Source organism: Acomys minous (genome assembly GCF_964271855.1).
Source record: "Acomys minous genome assembly, chromosome: 5".
NCBI classification, from domain to species: domain Eukaryota; kingdom Metazoa; phylum Chordata; class Mammalia; order Rodentia; family Muridae; genus Acomys; species Acomys minous.
The window spans coordinates 101,013,899-101,033,306 of NC_140494.1; the positions used below are offsets into that span (position 1 = coordinate 101,013,899).

A 19,408-nucleotide genomic window follows, 5' to 3' on the forward strand; every position below is an offset into this window, starting at 1 on the left:
GTGTGTGTGTGTGTGTGAGAGAGAGAGAGAGAGAGAGAGAGAGAGAGAGAGAGAGAGAGAGAGAGAGAAAGAGAGAGATGACAGGAGGAATTCAGAAGGAGAGAGCAGCCTGGTGCTCTGGCCCAGGCAGTGAGACCATTCAATGTTACCAGCTTGAGACATCTTATGAGAAGAAGATTGGACTTGCCCCAAGGAACCCAACACTCCCTCTCCGCATTAACCTTCTGTCTCTCCTACCTGGTGTCGGGTGTTGTATTTTGAGACAGAACCCATGAACGTTCACTCCAGCAGAATCCAACCAAAGGGGACTCGTGGACTCTCCTCCATGGAAGGAGAAGATGAGCCCGGGAGTCAGAGTGGCTGGTACAGCTTTGAAGAGGTTTGCCAGCAGAGTCTGCTTTTTTTTTTTTTTTTTTTTTTTTTTTTGTCTGATTGACAGGGTTTGAGTTGAAGCTGGATGGTTGAAAACAGAGGAGTCAGCCGGGCGTGGTGGCGCACGCCTTTAATTGCTGCACTTGGGAGGAAGAGGCAGGCAGATTCACTATGAGTTCGAGGCCAGCCTGGTCTACAAAGAGAGTTCCAGGACAGCCAGAGCTACACAGAGAAAACCTGTCTTGAAAACTGAGGAGTCTTGGGAAAGTCTGAACCTTTGTTTTCTCTGTAATTGAGCGACCTCTCTGCTCCCACGTCAGGGAGCTTATTGGTTGAAGTCGTAGAAATCCTCACAGTTAGACATTTCTGAGTCGGCCCGGCTCTGGAGCTGCACAGCTGTTCTCCTGGTCACACCATGACATCCATGCATCTGAAAACTAGAAGGAGCCATTGAGATGATCTAGCCCAAGATTTCATTTTTTTTTTTTTAAATAGATGAGATGCTGGTATGGCTAGCTAAGACCACATCACCTGTCCATGGAGAGCTAGGGCTGGCTTTTCCTGTGTCCGGCCCATGACCCAGCATCTTCCTATACATCAGGCTTTCCGGTACTTAGGGGCAACTCCTAGGGGAGGATTCTTCCCTCTGGGCAGCTGGTTGATGGGCAGGCTTAGGGGCCTCCTAGTGATCAAGCTGCTGCATCATCACTTCCCAGCAAAAAGCTGGAGGCGTCATCATCGGGAAGTCCAGTCAGATGCTCCAGGAGAGTGGTGGAGAAAATGGCAGTGGATGCCAGGGCCTTCTATAGAGCGGGTCCCAGAATCCAGCACTGTTTCCTTGTTTGTGTACAGCAGCATAAGTCATTGTTGCAAGTACTGTTGGAAATAATTAGTATTCATGTAATAGTAATAATGCTCCCTGCCAGGAATGACTTGGGAGGCTTAAGGCGTGTGTGTGTGTGTGTGTGTGTGTGTGTGTGTGTGTGTGTGTGTGTATGTGTGTGTGTGTGTGTTTAGATGGGGGGCGGTGGGGGACACCCATAAAGCACTTAGCAGGCCAGAACAGATATAAAGAAGTTTTTCTAAAGAAAGTATGTTGTAGCCAGGTGGTGATGGCGCACGCCTTTAATCCCAGCACTTGGGAGGCAGAGGCAGGTGGATCTCTGTGAGTTCGAGGCCAGCCTGGTCTACAAAGCTAACGCAGAGAAACCCTGTCTCGAAAAACCAAAACCAAAACAAACAAAGAAAGTATGTTGTAGCAAAGACAGATGTGGTAGGTGAATTCTTAGAGGTGTTAGGGTCGGGGTGATCTACTGAAGAAAGACCCCAAGGCAGTATGCAAAAGCAAAGAGCGTTTATTCCAGCAGGAATAAACTCAGGAGCTGGCCTTTTTATTTGATTGGATAGGGCCAGCTGTGTTCTTTACCAAGGCCATAAAGTAATAAAAACAATAATAGTATTTGGTTATTTTGACCTATAAGTGGATTGGTTGTCCATTAGCTTCCCATGGCTTGTCCACAAGTTGTGTTGTTGTTTTTTTTTCCAGGAACTGTTAGAAACCTGGCCTAATTAGGCAGAGTGACAACCTGAAGCCTCCCATGGAGTTGGACTAGTCAAGCAAACTGGGGTCTTTGGAGGGGGGGGTCTGGGATCCTTGGGTGAGGGTCCTCTCAGAGGACTCCTCATCTCCCAGGAATGGCCGTGCTTTTATAACAGCCAAAAGAAGCTCCTTGGTCTTATCTCATAAACTATTTGTGTGTTGCCCATATGTAGATAAATAGGCAGGCGTCTCACTATCTTGTTGAATAGCAATTTTGCAGTACCAGTGGTCTTTTAAAAGACTGGCCACTTGAATTAAGCCCATAAGTTATTAGAAAGTAGGCCCCATATGTCTTTCACCAAGAGCTATCTCCCCGAGGTACTTAACCAGGCATCATGCTTTCTTAGTCTTTTAGTTGTGTCTCACAGCATCTTTGCATCGACATGCATTCTTCTTTCAGGGACAGGCAGGTACCCTGGGGTTGGACAGAAGCATGATGAGGGCATGATAGTTCAGGAGTTCTTCTGAAGCAGAGCATCATCTGGTTCTGAAAGGCTTTGAGGGCTACTGAGCCATGATCTAGGCTCATAGCAAGCTTAGCTGGCAACTTATAAGCTTAAGAAGCCAGTCTTAGCTGGGTGTGGTGGTGCACGCCTTTAATCCCAGCATTCGGGAGGCAGAGGCAGGTGGATCGCTGTGAGTTCGAGGCCAGCCTGGTCTACAAAGCAAGTCCAGGACAGCCAAGGCTAACACAGAGAAACCCTGTCTCGAAAACTCTGGCTTTTTGAAGATTTATGTATTTATTATTATGTATACAGTGTTCTGCTTGCGTGTACACCTGCAGGCCAGAAGAGAGCATCAGATCACATTGTAGATGGTTTGTGAGCATCTCTACAGGCCCCAAGTCTGGCTTTTTGAATTGAGTTTTTATTTAGACATTTGTCAGACATGCCAAGAGCACATCCAGTGAGGCTTATATGTTGTTTTGGACTTGGACGTTCTTGAGACAGCATTTTGTGTCCTAGCTAGAGGGTGAAATTGTATGATGAAGAGCTACCCACAGAAACAGACTTTTATCAGTGTCCAGTGGCCTGACTAAGAGGATGCCAAGAAGATATGAGTAAGATTTTTTTTTTCAGTTGGCCATGAGAGAGATGGAAGTGGTCCTAAATCCAGCAAGATAAGGGTTCCATTGGGGATGTGAACGGGTGGAGATTTTTGGATCAGATGTGTTTGAGCAGAGTGGCTGGGTGAGTGCTGCCAATCCAATTAAGAGTTAAGGGCAAGCAGAGTGAGTCTTCTGCAAGGGCTGCTGTGTTTTGAGACCAGGAGACTTTTGGAGAGGTGGATGAGGGAGGCAGCTGCAGGGGATGGAAACAGGAGCAGGCAGCATATGGAAGTCATAGTGTTAGAAGTACCATCACTGGGTGATTCTAGTACGGGCAAGCATCATGGGCTGTATAAGAAAGGTAGCTGAACCAGGCGTGGTGATGTTCACCTTTTATTCCAGCACGCGGAAGGTGGAGGCAGGTGGATCGCTGTGAGTTCAAGGCCAGCCTGGTCTACAAAGTGAGTCCAGGACAGCCAGGGTTATCACACAGAAAAATCTTGTCTTGGAAAGCGAAACAAAACAAAACCAAGAACGAACAAACAAACAAACAAACAAAAAAGAAATGTAGCAGAAGATGAGGCAGGAGTCCTGCAGGTGCAGCTCCCCTTCCTCGGTTCCTGCTGCAGTTCTACCCAGAGCCTCTGTGCTGGCTTCACTCAATGAGGGACGGTCCACCATAAGTTAAAATAAACCCTTTCCTCCCCTAGTTGTTTTTGGTTCTGGTGTTTGTCACAGCAACAGAAAGCAAAGCAGTACACTGGGCTGGGACTGCAGGTGAGGCCGGTTGTCTTTACACAATAATGCTGTAGAGAAACTTCAGGCTTGGCGGGCACTGACTTAGCATGATAAGTCTGACGAGGTTTTACAGCAAGCTCTGAAGTCTGTGACAGAAGTCTTGTGTCTGAGACCCAGTGGAATATGTAAGCCACACACTACTGTCTCAGAACTGGTTTAGAGGACTCTCTGACCAAAAGAGTCACAGCAAAATTAGTGCCCTGGTGTAAAAGAATCCATGGCACCAGGTCTAATAACCTGAGAAGCCAAGCAGCGGGGCAATGAGAAGCCCCAAAATTGGGGTTTGAACTCTGCTCCCTCATGGAGAACAGGCTTTACTGAGGTCAGGGAGAGCCGGTGCTGGGGGGTGGGGTGGGGCTGTCAGGCTTTGGATGTGGGCATGGGTCAAGAGGACACAGAAACAGATTAGGAGACTAACATGTTTATTGTAAATACTATTAACACCATAGACAGGTAGGGGTATGCTGTGTCCCAGCACAACAGAGGCTCCTGGAAGAGTTCATGCTCCTGGGTCAGGGATAAACAGAATGCTGGGGTTTCTGAAGAGCATCAGAGCCCACATGGCAGAGTATGGAGCCTCTCCTTTCAGTAGTACTAGAAGATGGGGGAAGTCACAGCAAGAGTCTGTAGCCAGTCTGGCTGATACCCAGGCAAGAGCGTAGGAAGAGGTGGGGAAAGGGTAGGCACCACTTTGGTTATGAACTTATTTCCCAGGTGAGATGCCTTAAGGACTCACAATGTCCCAGTGGGGTGCCTGACAGTGTTGCTGTGTAGGCCTGAGTCATGCTGGATTCTAACTTTCCACTACAGAGAGCTAAGCACCTGCTTTAGGAGATGCAGTGCCCACGGCCTCTTAGGAGTCCAGTCTAGTGGCTATTATTCGGGTTCCTTCAGTGGCCACATAGAAGGGCTTATCTGTCAGGCTGAACTGAGAAGTTCAGACTCTGTAAAACTAGGTCACAGCCAAGAAAGTCTCCTTTGCTGTTGTTTGGTGTCTTGCTTGGGCCCCTGTGGTTAAAGCGAGGTCCCTGTCTCTGGCTTGGCATAAAACTTGACCTCCTGTAGGAAGATCTGGGCTTTCAGAGGAGAAACTGTGTTTCCATGTGATGCCAGTTTTTGAAGAGTTTGGACAGTGTTTGCTCTGTAGCAAGTTTGGGTTACAGGTTAATCAATACTTGCATGTGCTGAGGGAAGAAACGGGAAGGATGGTGGGTTTTTGCCTAGTGCCTGTTTATGAAGGTGAGGCTATCCCAAGAGTCCCGTGGGAAGATGCTTTGGGTGGGCTAACCCGAACAGAGGAGCTGTTTCCCAACTTTGCCTTATTCCTTCTTGGATCATTTGTTTATTTGTTTGGCTTTTGTTTGCTTGTTTGTTTTTGGTTTTTCAAGATAGGGTTTCTCTGTGTATCCCTGGCTGTCCTGGATTCACACTGTAGACCACTTTATAGATCCTCCTGCCTCTGCTGCCCAAGTGCTGGGATTAAAGGCGTGTGCCACCAAACCTTTTTAAATTTTAACCCTTTTGGCTCTGTTCTTTCTGAGGCAGTGTGTCCCAGTGTTAGCCCACACTGGCCTCAAACTTGATGTTCCAGGCCCAGCAACCCAAACGCTGGCATTGGAGACACGTTCCTTCACACCAGGTGCCTATGAGCAAATTTGTGAGTCATTGAAATGGGAGAAAAACCCATGTCAAAGGCATAGTAGAACGGTGTTACTGGTCTTTCTTTTTGCTTCTGTTTAGATTATTTACCGAGGACAAAGAAGGAGAACACTGTATAAGGTAGACAATAAAGAAGGCAGAAGGCAGGAAATGGCTAGTGTTAGGAAATGTACAAGGCAGGAAGCAGAGAGATGGGGTGGAGGGAGGGCCAGAGAACAAGGGAGAACTCCAGGTGTGTCACTTTTCCTTCTGAGCAGAAGGACTTGGGGTGTCCTAGATGGCAGCGGGGCATTAGAATGGGGACAGCACCCCTAGACATTTTGCTGGTAGTGTGAGGAGGCAAAAATAGCTGCTGCTTTGCAGGGATATCCCGGATTATTTCTGTGCTGGAAGGCGCCCCCCCCCATTTTTTTGTATATAACTAAAAGAAGAGCACCTCTCCCGCTGTTTTACCAGATGGGATTTATATACTAGGTACAGTTTATTTTATTTATTTACTTATTTGCTTGCTTATTTATTTATTTATTTATTTATTTATTTATTTATTTATTCATTTATTAGTTTTTCGAGACAGAGTTTCTCTGTGTCGCCTGCTGAAGAACCTGGTAGCTGTAGGGAGAATACCTGAGGTGCCCGGGATTGCTTCAGGAGAGCTTCATTGTCGGGAAAGAAAGGAGGCCTTGAAACTAGACACGGACAAATCCTGGGGAAGATTGACTCTCCATGGCTCCAAGAACACTCTGTGTTAGTTGAGTGGTGCCACAGAGGGACTGTGAAACCTGAAGTCCTTTCAGAGGATGCTTGGATCAGTTTCACCACAGGAGTAAAAGCCTGGTTTATACAAGTCTGGAAATGAAGAGCTGGCGCCACTGGGTGGCAGTGCGGAGCTCGGCCGTTGCTTCTCTAAAGAGTCACGTCACTCTTTGTCCGCCTCTGAACCGCTGGTGCGCATGCGCATGTCTAGGTGGGCGGCAAGCTAAGCCTTTAGAACCCCTTTGTCTTCTTTCTTCACAATGTCTATCTGCCCTTCTAAATAGCTATGTATAGGGTTTTGTGGTGTAATGTGTGTGTGTGTGTGTGTGTGTGTGTGTGTGTGTGTGTGTGTGTGTGTGTGTGTGTGTGTGTGTGTGTGTGTGCGCGCGCGCGCGCTGCAGTAGAAAGTCATTCCTAGGATGACGTGTGTAAAATATTTTGATTTGTAATATTCTTAGGGAGAGCCAAAGAAGATTTTTTTGGGGGTAGGTTGGGGGAGATTTATGAAAGGCAAATGCAGAGACAGTAAAGGTGGTCAGTCAGGAAGTTACAGCAGCGCTGCTCTGCCACCTGGTGGGCAAAGTGGTACCTGCAGCTTATAACAGAGCTTTCACGTTACTATGAATTACAAAATAAGAGGATAAGCAAGCAGATAAGCAAGAAAACTACACAGAAATCCCAGAAATACAGAAAGTCAATGTATGATTGCCAACTTTATTTTTATTACAATTTTCATGTTGTAATCCCCTCTGACAACTGCTCCCAGATCCTCTGACACTCCTACTCTCTCTCTCTCTCTCTCTCTCTCTCTCTCTCTCTCTCTCTCTCAAACTGGCAACAACAACAAAGACCATAATAAAAAAATAAAAAAGAAAGAAAGAAAAAGAAAACCACAAGAAACACATACCCATATCCAAATTTATAAACACACACACACACACACACACACACACACACACACACACACACACAAAACATAACACACAAGTAAAAGGCAGGCAAGAACCAGACAACCAAACAACCAAACAAAAGCCCAAACAAGGCACTATGAGAAAAGATATCCAGAGAAATTCCACTAAGTTCCATTGTGTTGGCATCTACTGCTGGGCAGGAGCCCGCCCTGAAGAGTGGTTAACATTTCCAGTGAGACTCCTGTCGGAAAGACGAACCTTTCCTGTGTACGCAGATATCAGGTAGAGATAGCTTCCTGGTTAGGGATGGAATCTGTGTCCACCTCCCTCTCTCAGAGCTGGACCCCCACCTGCCTTCAACCTGTTCAGAGCCTGTGCATTGCTGCCATTGTCTCTGTGGGTTCATATGTGCATCAGCATAGACTGTTGTGTCTAGTCAGTTGTTCCCTCTGCCCCTTACCATCTTCCTGCCTCCTCTTCTGCATAGCTCCCTGAGGCCTGGGAGGGGGGTTGATGAAGATGTTCCACCTGCAACTGAGTGTCTGAATAGTTAATGTCCAGTTGTGAGTCTCTGTGTTAGTTCCTATCTACTACAAGAGGAAACTTTCTCTGGTGATGGCTGAGCGAAACACTCATCTATGGGTACAGCAGGCTGCTGTCAGTTCTCCTATTGCTTTGTTCCTTTAGAACAATAGTATTTAGTGTTTTCCCTAGGCATATGACCTAGCTAGTTTCAGGTTCTGGACCCCTGGGCAGCGTAGGGCGTAGGTTCCATCTTGTGGAGTGGGCTTTAACTCCGGTTAGTGAGTGTGGTTACTCCCACAACGTCTGTGTCACTGTTGCACCAGCGTGTCATACAGGCAGGCTATGGTTGTAGACTACAGAGTTTGTAGTTTACCTTTCTCCCTTGGTGGCATGCACAGTACCTTCCAGTGCCATGAACACTACTCTGCAGGGGTGAAGGCTAGCTAAGCACTCGGGGAGTCTAGGTAAGCAATGCGTTTAGTGAAATTTGTAAATGTTGTCTTCAGCAGTGGGCTCTATGATCAGTTTGCGGAGAGCATGGGACTCCTTAGTCTAATGACTCAACTAGATGTAACCCATTTCTTGCTTGCCACTGGAGGCTTCACTTGGGGCAAAAGATGTCTAGTGGGGCATTGTCTCGCCCTTACTTGGTAATGCCATCTAGATTTTAGATTGGTGACTAGATGTAGATTAGATCGGTGACTTCATGCACATATTTTAAAAAGCTTACACTGTCCAGGGCTCCCCTTCACGTCAGCTGTCCTTCTGCATTTCATCCCTTACCTCTCTCTTCTATCCTCCTCCTTTATAGCCCGCCAGCGCTAGTCTCCTCACTGTCTCTCCACAAGTATAATGTATCTTCTATTTCTCCTTCCTTGGGAGATCCTCCCCTCTCCGCCCCCCAACCTCAGTCCCTTACTCTGTACCAAACCTCTGTGGTTATAAGAATCGTAGCATGTCTATCGAATGCTTAAAAGCTAACATCCACATATAAGAGAAAACATACAATATTTGTCTTTTGGGGTCTGGGTTACTTCATTCAGTATATCTGCCCCCCCCCCCCGGTCTATCCATTTACCAGTTGCATTCCATAATATTCAAAAGAGCTGCATAATATTTCATTGTGTAAACACACCACATTTCATTGCCCATTCGTATGCTGATGAACACTAGGCTGTTTCCAATCTATTACGAATAAAGCAGCAATGGACATGGATGAACAAGCCTCTCTGTAGCAGGTTCCCAAGGAAGAGCATGCCTCCAGGTGTTGGTGGCTGACAGAAAGAGATGGATGAGAGAGGAAGGCTTGATCTGCAGAGTCCCCAAGCATGAAGGCAGAGAGAGAAGAGCTGTTCCTGCAGGATTAAAGGAGGCCAGACTTGTCTACAGAGGATAATAATGCCATATTTTCTCATGGGGAAAAAAAAAGAAAGATGGATGGCTGTTTAAAAGTGGAGTGAGTAGTGAGCTCTGTAGACCAACCATGAAATTTTCCTTATTTTCATAGTTTTGTTACAAAAGAAAGAACAATTATGGGATGGTGGTGGTGCACACACGTAACCCCAGCACTCGGGAGGCAGAGACAGGAAGATCTCTGTGAGTTCTAGGCCGGCCTGGTCTATAGAGCAAGTCCAGGACAGGCAAGGCTACATAGAGAAACCCTGTCTCAAAAAATAAAAAAACCCAAACCCCCTGCCAAAAAACCAAACCAAAACAACAACAACAACAACAACAACAACAAAAAACCCACCCAACAACAACAAAAAATCCAACCCTATCAATTAATCAATCAAACAAAAAAGAAGCAAACAAACCCAAAGGAGTGAGCAACTTACCAAAATTTGGTATGACTCTTGGGATTGATATTTGGGATGTATTGGTCTAAAATACTTCATATTTCACAGATATCTGGGGGCTTTAAATGGCTGAACCTGGAGAAAGGGATCTAAATGATCTACAGTCTTATTAAAGTTGTTTCCATGTCCATTTCCAACCAAGTAAGTTTTATTTATTTATTCAGTTGCTTGTTTTTATATGTATGGGTGTTTTGCCAGCGTGTATGTCTGTGCTCCATGTATGTGCCTAATGCACACTGAGGCCAGGAAACAAGATTGGATCCTCTGGGTCTAGAGTTATAGTCAGTTGTGAGCCACTCTGGTTATTCTTGGAATTGAGCCTGTGTCCTCTGGAAGAGCAGCCTGTGCTCTTAACTGTTGAGTCATCTTCCCAGACCTGGAATATGTCCTTAAAAATGGTTATCATTTCATTTCTTTTTGAGTCTTGAGGGGTCCTGTGAATTGTCTCATGCGGGCATAGTTGCAGCATTTTTGTGGGGAATGTATCTCTGGATACCAACTGTGCAAATCCAACTTTAAGTAATAGTTTTTGAGACAGGGTTTCTCTGTATAGCCTTGGCTGTTCTCTACTTGCTTTGTAGACCAGGTTGGCCTCAAACTCACAGAGATCCACCTGCCTCTGTCTCCTGAGTGCTGGGATTAAAGGTGTGCGTCATCAAGGCTGGCCCGCAAGTCCAACTTGAGTGCCTGTCATTTGTTACATGTTTGCAGCCAAGCTGGCCCCGAACTCATGGGTATCTACCCACCTTTGCCTTTTGAGAGTTGGGTTTATAGGTGTGGACCACCACACCAAGCTTTGTTACAGGTTTTGAGGAATGGTCACACAGTGCAACTGAGCACCCGACCCTCCTGTCTTACCTATCCCTGTGTGCACCCAGGATATTATAAATCATATGTAAACTAGACAATGTTTTTCTTAGTCAGGGTTTCTATTGATGAATAAGTACTGTGACCAAAACCAACATGAAGGGAAGAGGGCATATACTTGTCTTACAGTTTATAGTCCATCATCCAAGGAAGAGACTCAAGGCAGGAACCTGGAGGCAGAAGCTGAAGCAGAGGCCATGGAGGGGTGCTGCTCACTGGCTTGCTCCTTATGGCTTGTTTAGCCTATTTTCCTATGCCATCCAGGTTTTATACCATCCAGGTTTATCTGACCGGGGTTGGCACCACCCAAGGTGAGCTGAGTCATTCCTCATCATTAACTAATCAAGTCAGTATCCCACAGACTTGTCTACAGGATAGTCTTATAGAGGCATTTTCTTTTTTTTTTCTTTTTTCTTTTTGGCTTTATTGAGACAGGGTTTCTCTGTGTAGCCTTGGCTGTCCTAGACTCGCTTTGTAGACCAAGCTGGCCTCGAACTCACAGCGATCCACCTGCCTCTGCCTCCCGAGTGCTGGGATTAAAGGCGTGTGCCACCACGCCCGGCTAGAGGCATTTTCTTAACTGAGAGCCCCCCCCTTTTTTGTGACAGGCTTTCTCTGTGTATCCTTGGCTGGTCCTGGACTTGCTTTGTAGACCAGGCTGGCTTTGAACTCACAGAGATCTGCCTGCCTCTGCCTCCCAAGTCCTGGGATTAAAGGCATGCGCCACCCTGCCGGGCTGAGGGTACCTCTTTCCAAATGACTCTAGCTTGCGTCAACTTGAGGAAAAAAAAAATAGGCAGCACAACCTTCAAATATGAAGATAGAAATTCAAATGGAAGTTCTGTTTAGCTTCCTGTGCTCTGTCCTGTCAACGCGCATCACTGTGTACTCTGGTGCCCCCTGTATGGTCCCACTGGCCTGTCATATACTCATATGTCATATGTGTAGCTAGTCTCACTGTACATGTTGACACTCCTTATTTGGTTCATTTGGTCCATTGGATACTTATATTTTGTCATTCTTCTGCTCAAAATGCATGAATAGCTTTCTTATATGGAGGATATAATTCCACAACATGGTACTTTAGAACCTTCCAGAAACTTCTATCATTCTCCCTACACTGGCTTTAGTGTATCTGCTTGTCTGGGAATTGTCAGTGCACACTGATTTGGTCATGACCCTGCCCCGGACACATTTTAATTCACTAAGTTTCGGCCCAGCTGTCCCTTCCTCAGGGGAGGGACTTTCTGAGTCCCTAAAGATTGGTATTTTTTGTTTGTTTGTTTGTTTTTTGTTTTTTTGAGACAGAGTTTCTCTCTGGCTGTCCTGTACTCACCTTCATAGCCCAGGCTGGCCTTGAACTCACAGAGATCCACCTGTCTTTGCCTCCCTGAGTTCTGGGATTACAGGCATGCACCACCAGGTCTGGGTAAAGATTGTTTTTGATATCTTGCGTAAACTCTGCTAGGAGCTTTGTGACAATGCAACAGTGGGACAGCAGGCTATGTGGAGAAAGTGAAGTGATCAGAAGAAACAGGCATGACACTCTGCAGGCTGTTACAGGAGTAAAAGCCACCTGTTTCCTTGGAGACCTCAAGAAAACCAGGAGGGAATAGCTGCAGCTAGTGAGAGAAGTCAGTGGAGCGGTTGTATTTTAAAAACACATATAAAAGTTGGCCGAGTGTGGTAGGTGCTGCCTGTAATTCCAGAGCTTGGGAAGCCGAGAGAGGGGGTGGTCAGGAGCTGAAGGTGATTTTTGGCTGCATAAAGCGTTGATCGGTCTTGGCTCTATGAGGTGAGATCCTATCTCAAAAAAAATCAGTCAATACACATACATTATTGTTACCTGATACTTTATAAATAAAATAGAAAAGTGATTCCAGCTGCAAAACCCCCCAATGAGGTATCTTAAAAATAACATGAGCCGGGCGGTGGTGGTGCATGTCTTTAATCCCAGCACTCGGGAGGCAGAGGCAGGCATATCGCTGTGAGTTTGAGGCTAGCCTGGTCTACAAAGTTAGTCGAGGAGAGCCAAGGCTGCACAAAGAAACCTTGTCTCGAAAAACCAAAAAACCAAAACAAAGAAACATGAATAAGTTATCTGTAGGATCTATTTGAAAATGACACAAAAATTGTAATGAAAGCAAAAAGCAGTGTTGCAAGTCTGTCACGCAGCACTTCGAAGGTTGAGGCCAGAGGACTGGATCAGGAGTTCAGTTGTCAATAATTACATATGGGCCAGTCTAGAAGCACACACACACACACACACACACACACACACACACACACACACACACACACCCCAAACAAACAACTTAAAGAGGAAACTTAAGGTCAGATCACACATCTTGTTTTGAAGTCCATCCTAACCATTTACTAACTATGTAATCTTGGACAAGTAAATGATATTTGTATGTTCATTGTTAGAAAAAAAATTAGCCCACAAACAAGCAACAACAACAACAACAACAAAACTATGGCAAATGCAGAGACTCAAGGCTGCTCAAGGTTTGACACTCTGTGATGGTTAAGTGCCCTGCCCTAAACAGGGCATTTGTATGGTTCTTATTCAACCATTATGGAAGATGAGAGTGGGAGCAACAATGGTTAGAGACAGGCAAAAGGCTTAGAAGTGCCATCCTCAAGGCATGATGCAGCCATTGCAAGCACGCTCATAGCAGCTTTGATCACTGGCACCGAGCCTGTGTAAGACTGGGCTTGTAAACGTCCGTGGATGGGGGAAGGGTTCGTTTCACACTACCTCTTCATTTTGGTGGGTATTGCACTGAGTCTGTAGATCGTTTTCAGTAATTTAACCATCTTCACAAAGCTAGTTTTGCCTAGCAGTGATCACGGGAGGACTATCTTTTAGCGTCTTCGTGTTTTCCCACAGAGATTTTCAGTTTCTTACTTCATTCATCTCCTGGCTTGTGTCTTCCTTGAGGTCTTTTTTTTTTTTTTTTTTTTTTTTTTTTTTTGCAAATGATACTTGAGTTCTTTCTCCAGGGTTTTGCTCATTTTGATAACTTAGGATACAGTAGTCGAGGTGTTACGGTATTCTGGAGGAGTCATACTGCCAGCCTGGGCTACATAGGAAGCTTCTGGTGGTTTGGCCTTCATAGAGAGACTGGCTTAAAAATAAAACGAACTAAAAAGAATAGCTCTGGTATTGGGGTGTCAGGGTCGAAAATGTGCTGAGCATGTATGAGACCCTGCACTGAATCTCAAAAATACACACCTTCAAACAAAAAACAAGAAGGAGAAAACCAGAAGACAGCTAACAGGATTTTTAAATTACATATATTTTATTTTTACATATACATTTGTATTATTACAATATATACAATAAGCTACCTAAGCAAAAAGAATCATGACACAACCAGGAATTATATAAATGTTACACTCCTAGTATTTTGGCTATTTGTATTTGGCAGCCTTGAAGGAAACATCTTTCCTAGCTTGGTGCTTCTAAAATTAGTATCTATTATATCTCGCCATTATCAACTTAAAACATCTGTTTAGATGCAAAAAAATCTTAACCCCTAAACAACTAAGCTTAATTGTAAAATTAAACTATCTGGTCTTCAACCCCAACAGAGACTTGAGAGGAGTAAAATTGATTACCTGCATATACAGGTGGTGAAGGTTAGCAGCTTCCCAAATGAGAAGATGAGAGAGACATTTTGCTACCTGAGCAGTCACCCAAAACTCTCTATAACATTGGAGCATCATCTTCAGCCTTCTGGCCCAATGTATCTGACAGAGATATTTGTGAGACAGGAACTATTGAGGACTTGCTTATGCTGTCTTGGCAGAGTTTGGCCATCGATTCTGCCTGCATCCAAGCTTGCCCATTTTTAAGCAGAATTCTGTCTGTGGCAGAAACTAGGACATTTTGCCTAGGGTCTTGTTTGCCACATGTGGAGCCATCTCCATAAGGAGGTTCTTTGATGCTCATCATCCTCTTAGAGGTGTTGCCAGGAGTTAACCTGTCTCATTGTCAATGAATCTTTAAAATAATAAAAACATTTTAAAATGCCATATTCTATATGTTTCTGAGGTTTTTTTGAAGAACTTATATAACTGTTTTACTTTATCTTTCTATAGAATCATATCTATCTGTTGCACCTAAAAGATGTATAGTCTTTTGATAAAAATAGACTAGTAATTGATTTGCTCAACTAACAGTTAACTTGTATAACTTACTTATCCTAAATAGGCTGCAATAGCTCTTTCAAAGTATTGAAAATAAACTTTGTATTATAATTGAGTTATATGGATACAATACTGCATATTAGAGAAGAAATATATATAATGTATGTGAAGAATAATGTTTTTTTGTTTTGTTTTGTTTTGTTTCGAGATAGGGTTTCTCTGTGTAGCCTTGGCTGTCCTGGACTAACTTTGTAGACCAGGTTGGCCTTGAACTCACAGTGAGTTCTGCCTCTGCCTCCCGAGTGCTGGGATTAAATTCCTGCATCACCATGCCTGGCTAAGAATAATCTTAAATTTGAATTCTATACCAATGTATCTAAAATTAAACTTATTTTGTATCTATATACAAAATTCTATACCAGTGAATTAAAAATAACCTTGTGAGTGACAATTAGCTAACAGGATCTTTTGCAAATTCAAGTTTAAGACTTTCTGCTCTAAATGAAATTTCCCTGAGAGGTAGTGATAGGGTCCCTGTGGATGGAAGATGCCCTGTCTAACAAGGTTGGGAACGCTTGTATCATAACAAGTGGGTTTAGGCCAAGTCAGACAGGCTTCTCTTCCATGCAAGGGTGCGAGAGAAGGCTGTGTGGGGAGGAGTGGTTCTCAAGTTAAGGTCAGTTTCAGATCTAAGACTTTTTGTTTCCCTAACTTGTAAGTTACCTCAGAAACATGCTCATGCTTCTAAATCCTTCTACATCCTTTGTGTAACACTGCAGTGTAATTTTGCTATGTGGTTTCTCCATCAAGACACAAGATAAGGGCTGGAGAGATGGCTCAGAGGTTAAGAGCACTGTCTGTTCTTCTAAATATCTTGAGTTCAATTCCCAACAATTACATGGTGGCTCACAACCATCTATAATGAGATCTGGTGCCCTCTTCTGGTATGCAGGTGTACATGTGGTACAGAATACTGTATAAATAATAAATAGATAAGTCTTTTTTAAAAAAAGACACAAGATGAAACAATGAACAGTGTGTAGAATCTCTCTTGTCTTTTGAAAGTGCTAGCTGACCCTGTTTCAACTAGACTTTTAAGGGGCCATAGGGAGGTGAATTAACTAGCTCAAGGCTGCCAGGTTATACCCACTATGTACTGCGATCCAAAGCCATATGGGGTGTATTGTCAGCCTCTACTCTGTGAGCTTGTACAAATCACTGTGCCTCCATGACCTGTGACATGTTAGAAAACATATGAAAAAAGTAAACAACCAAAAGTTTAAAAAGATTTAATGAAACTATTAAGCCACACCCAACTAATATGTACAATTAATACCTATTAATAAACGTTTTAATATTTAAAAGCATTTTATTTTATTTTTAGCAATGGTACTTAATTTTTCCCTCCTCCTCTTCCTCTTTTTCCTTTTGCTGACGGAGATTGAGCCCAGGAGTTACACATGCTGAATACACACACCTGACACTGGGCTATGTCTCAATCCCAGTATTAATGAGATGGAGTCATTACCCATTACTTTAACAAGGAGGCTCCTTTCAGCCTCAGTATTTACGTTTTACACAGAGAAACACGCCCCCCACCCCATCTTGAAAAAAAATTGCATATTAATACAGTCATTCAGGTCATGAATCAAAACATAGTAATTGAACATTTGGTACTATTTTTCCACTTCTGTTCATAGCTACCTAGCTCTTGTGTGTGTGTGTTTGTTTTTTGTTGTTTTGTTTTATTTATTTATTTATTTATTCCTTTTTCTAGACAGGGTTTCTCTGTGTAGCCTTGGCTGTCCTGGACTCACTCAGTAGACCAGGCTGGCTTGAACTCACAGAGATCAGCGTGCCTCTGCCTCTGGAGTGCTGGGATTAAAGGCGTGCGCCACCACACTCCTGTGTTTGGAAGTAAATAATGCTGTCAATATGCCACTCTCTTACTACTTTATAGACACTGTATGATGTGTCTTCATGGAGGATTTGATATGTTTGTCTCTTCTTCCAAGATTTGTCAAACAAAGGCTACACAGAAAAACCCTGTCTCGAAAAACAAAAACAACAACAACCAAAGATTTGTCAGACAAATATTGGAAGAGTAGAGATATTCCTGCATGGGCAATGATTAATAACATTCCATATTAACATTGATCAGGCTTCTTCATTTTTCATTGGTGGATGCTTAATATTACTTTGGATACTTATACATTAATTAAATCAGTATTCTATTTTCTAGGCTGGTTGTGTGCAACGTTTTGTTACTTCAAACACTTGTAATATACAACTTTGTAATTTTTGTCATTTTGCATATTCATATAGAGAATGTGAGGTATAGAGAATAAACAATAGTCTTCAGGGTCGTTTTGAAGTTTCTGCAGAAACTGTACAAAATTCTTCCTCTTTGGGTGTTACATTTGTACTCTGAAGTATCTTTTCTTCTATCATCATCTTTCATTAAATCCTTTACTTTTTTCAATACTGGGGAATATGTCCAAGGTCTTGAACATGCAAGGCAAATGTCCTGCCACTAAGTTTATAACATTTTCAGATGATTCTTTTGGCTTTTATAGATGCATATCATATTATGTACAGAAAGTGGTCATCACCTCCTTCCTTATATTTCTATTTCTTACTTTATCCTAATTAGCATTAGCCAGAAACTGTAAGGCAGAGGATAACAAACAGAAGCATGTGGGTACACCCTATGGTACACCCAGCTCCCTATCTATATTTATAGAGTTCCAGGAGATCAAAACCACAGCCATTGAGAGGCATTGAAGCTCATGAAATCTTAACTGCGCTAGGATGTTGTAAAATAGTCTATTTTCTGTGCCAGAATAAGGTCACATACATTTTCTATGCAAAAATAATATCATAGCCACCAGTGGCCATCTTTGCTTTGTTTCTGACTGTAATAACAACACTCATATCACTGCTGGTTCCTGCTTATTAAGTATGATGTCACAGGGTTGTTTAAGACATATTTGCAAAGTGACACTGTCACTTTAAGAGATACATTCTATGTAGCATCCCTTTGAATTTCAATAGACCTTTATGGCCACTTCAAGAAAGATGCTGTGAGAAAACAAATTGTCTTGCTTTTTTTTAAAAAGCCAATTTAGTAAGTGGAATGCCTTTTACACTGTACTGGGACCCTCACTTGGGATGTCTTTATCTGTCCTTAGAGAACAGAATTCTTCTGAGGACTTTCCATAGGAAGAGACTTCACATAGGAAGAGATGCCTGGGGGTCCCAGGTGTTGGAGTCATAGCTGTTTCAATATCTACAAAATATTGGTTGCTACACACTGTGATGAAAAAACCTTGGCAATGTCCCCAGTCCCAGCCCCTGATGACTGACAGACCTGGCAAGGCCTATCTACTGAGGCTCAGGTATGTTCTAGGTTGGGGACATGGTGAATCAATGTCATTGTTGTAAAGTCACTGCTGCTTGATGGCTTGTTATATAGCAGTAGAGAAAACGCTAAGCTTTCTGTAGAGTTATGTGTGACGTCATTATGTTGAGAAAGACTCCTTTCAGGAATGACTTTTTGAATAGAACTCAGGTAGCCAGGCATAGGGGCAAACACCTTTACCTGCTGAGCCACATCACCAATCCTAGCAATGAGTTTATAAGCTCTAGTATATTTAGTTTGAAAATATTTTACTTAGGATTATGAACACTAACGTTTTTTGTATTTTATTTCATAGTTTTTTAATTGTTTTGCTCTTTAACATTTTAGTGGCATGTATTTATTTATTTGTGTGGGTGTGCATGTGTGTATGTCTGTCTGTTTGTCTATGTGTGTGTGTCTATGTGTGTGTGTGTGCATGTGCATGGTGGAGAGTGTAAGTCATGTGTGGGGATCAGAAGACACTGGTGAGAGTCAGTTTTCTCTTTCCACCTTGTGGATTCTGGGAATCAAATTCAGATGGTCAGTCTTGACAGCTGAGTTTAATTCACAAGGAATAGACTTACGTTTTAAGGAGCCTGTTATTTACATAATTTGAGAAATACTATAAGAAAAAGAAAATAGAATTATGATTTAAAAAAAAAATCAAGGCTTTGGAAAGAGTTGTTGGCCAGAGAGGCAATATGAGTTTCTTTGGCATTATTAAAGAAACAAAATTGAGAGGTCCTGTAGGGGTGGGCACCACTATGATGTGCAAGTATGTGATGGAGAGATGGGAGAGAGAGAGAGAGAGAGAGAGAGAGAGAGAGAGAGAGACAGAGAGAGAGAGAGAGAGAGACAGAGAGAGAGAGACAGAGAGAGAGAGAGAGACAGAGACAGAGAGACAGAGACAGAGAGACAGAGATAGAGACAGAGACAGAGACAGAGACAGAGAAGCAGAACAGTTCGAACACTATGAAGGGAGGTGAAACTGGGGATGTGAGGAACAGCCTGATGTGACTAGCATGCCCTGACACTTCAGGTCATAGTGAAGTCCTGACACAAGCTGCCACTGAGGGCCATGTCTGGGTCTGTGACCCTGCAGCAGCAGGGGTCTGTGTTGATGTCCGTGGCCCATATTACCACCAAAGGCCATCCGGACGTCCCTGGTCTGGGCTGCTTTCTGGGGCATTGTGGATGTGCAAAGGCTGTGCAGAGCTGGCCTCACACTTCACCTGGACAGCACAGTAGAGATGGCCCTGGTGGTGGGGACAGCTAGCCCTAGGGCATGAGCTTCAGAGAGCTGGCCTCACTCCTTGTCTGCCTGAGGTGGCATGGGCCTGAGAGAGATGCCCTCTCCTCCACACCTGCGACAGACATGAGAGCTGGCCCCATCCCTCTCTGGCTCCAGTACTTGGGGGCCCTGGCTGGGGCCATGCTGGAGAGCTGGTCCTGGTTGTGTGGGTG

General features: G+C 43.8%; 1 long non-coding RNA gene across 1 annotated transcript in view; it reads left to right on the forward strand.

Annotated features, from left to right (window-relative positions):
* Nucleotides 1-17,752: 17,752 nt before the first annotated feature.
* Nucleotides 17,753-19,408, forward strand: part of LOC311598598 — a 512,559-nt gene continuing 510,903 nt past the window's right edge. Inside the window, exon 1 of the long non-coding RNA XR_014779592.1 lies at nucleotides 17,753-17,946. This is a non-coding gene — a long non-coding RNA (uncharacterized lncRNA). The remainder of the gene's footprint in view (nucleotides 17,947-19,408) is intronic.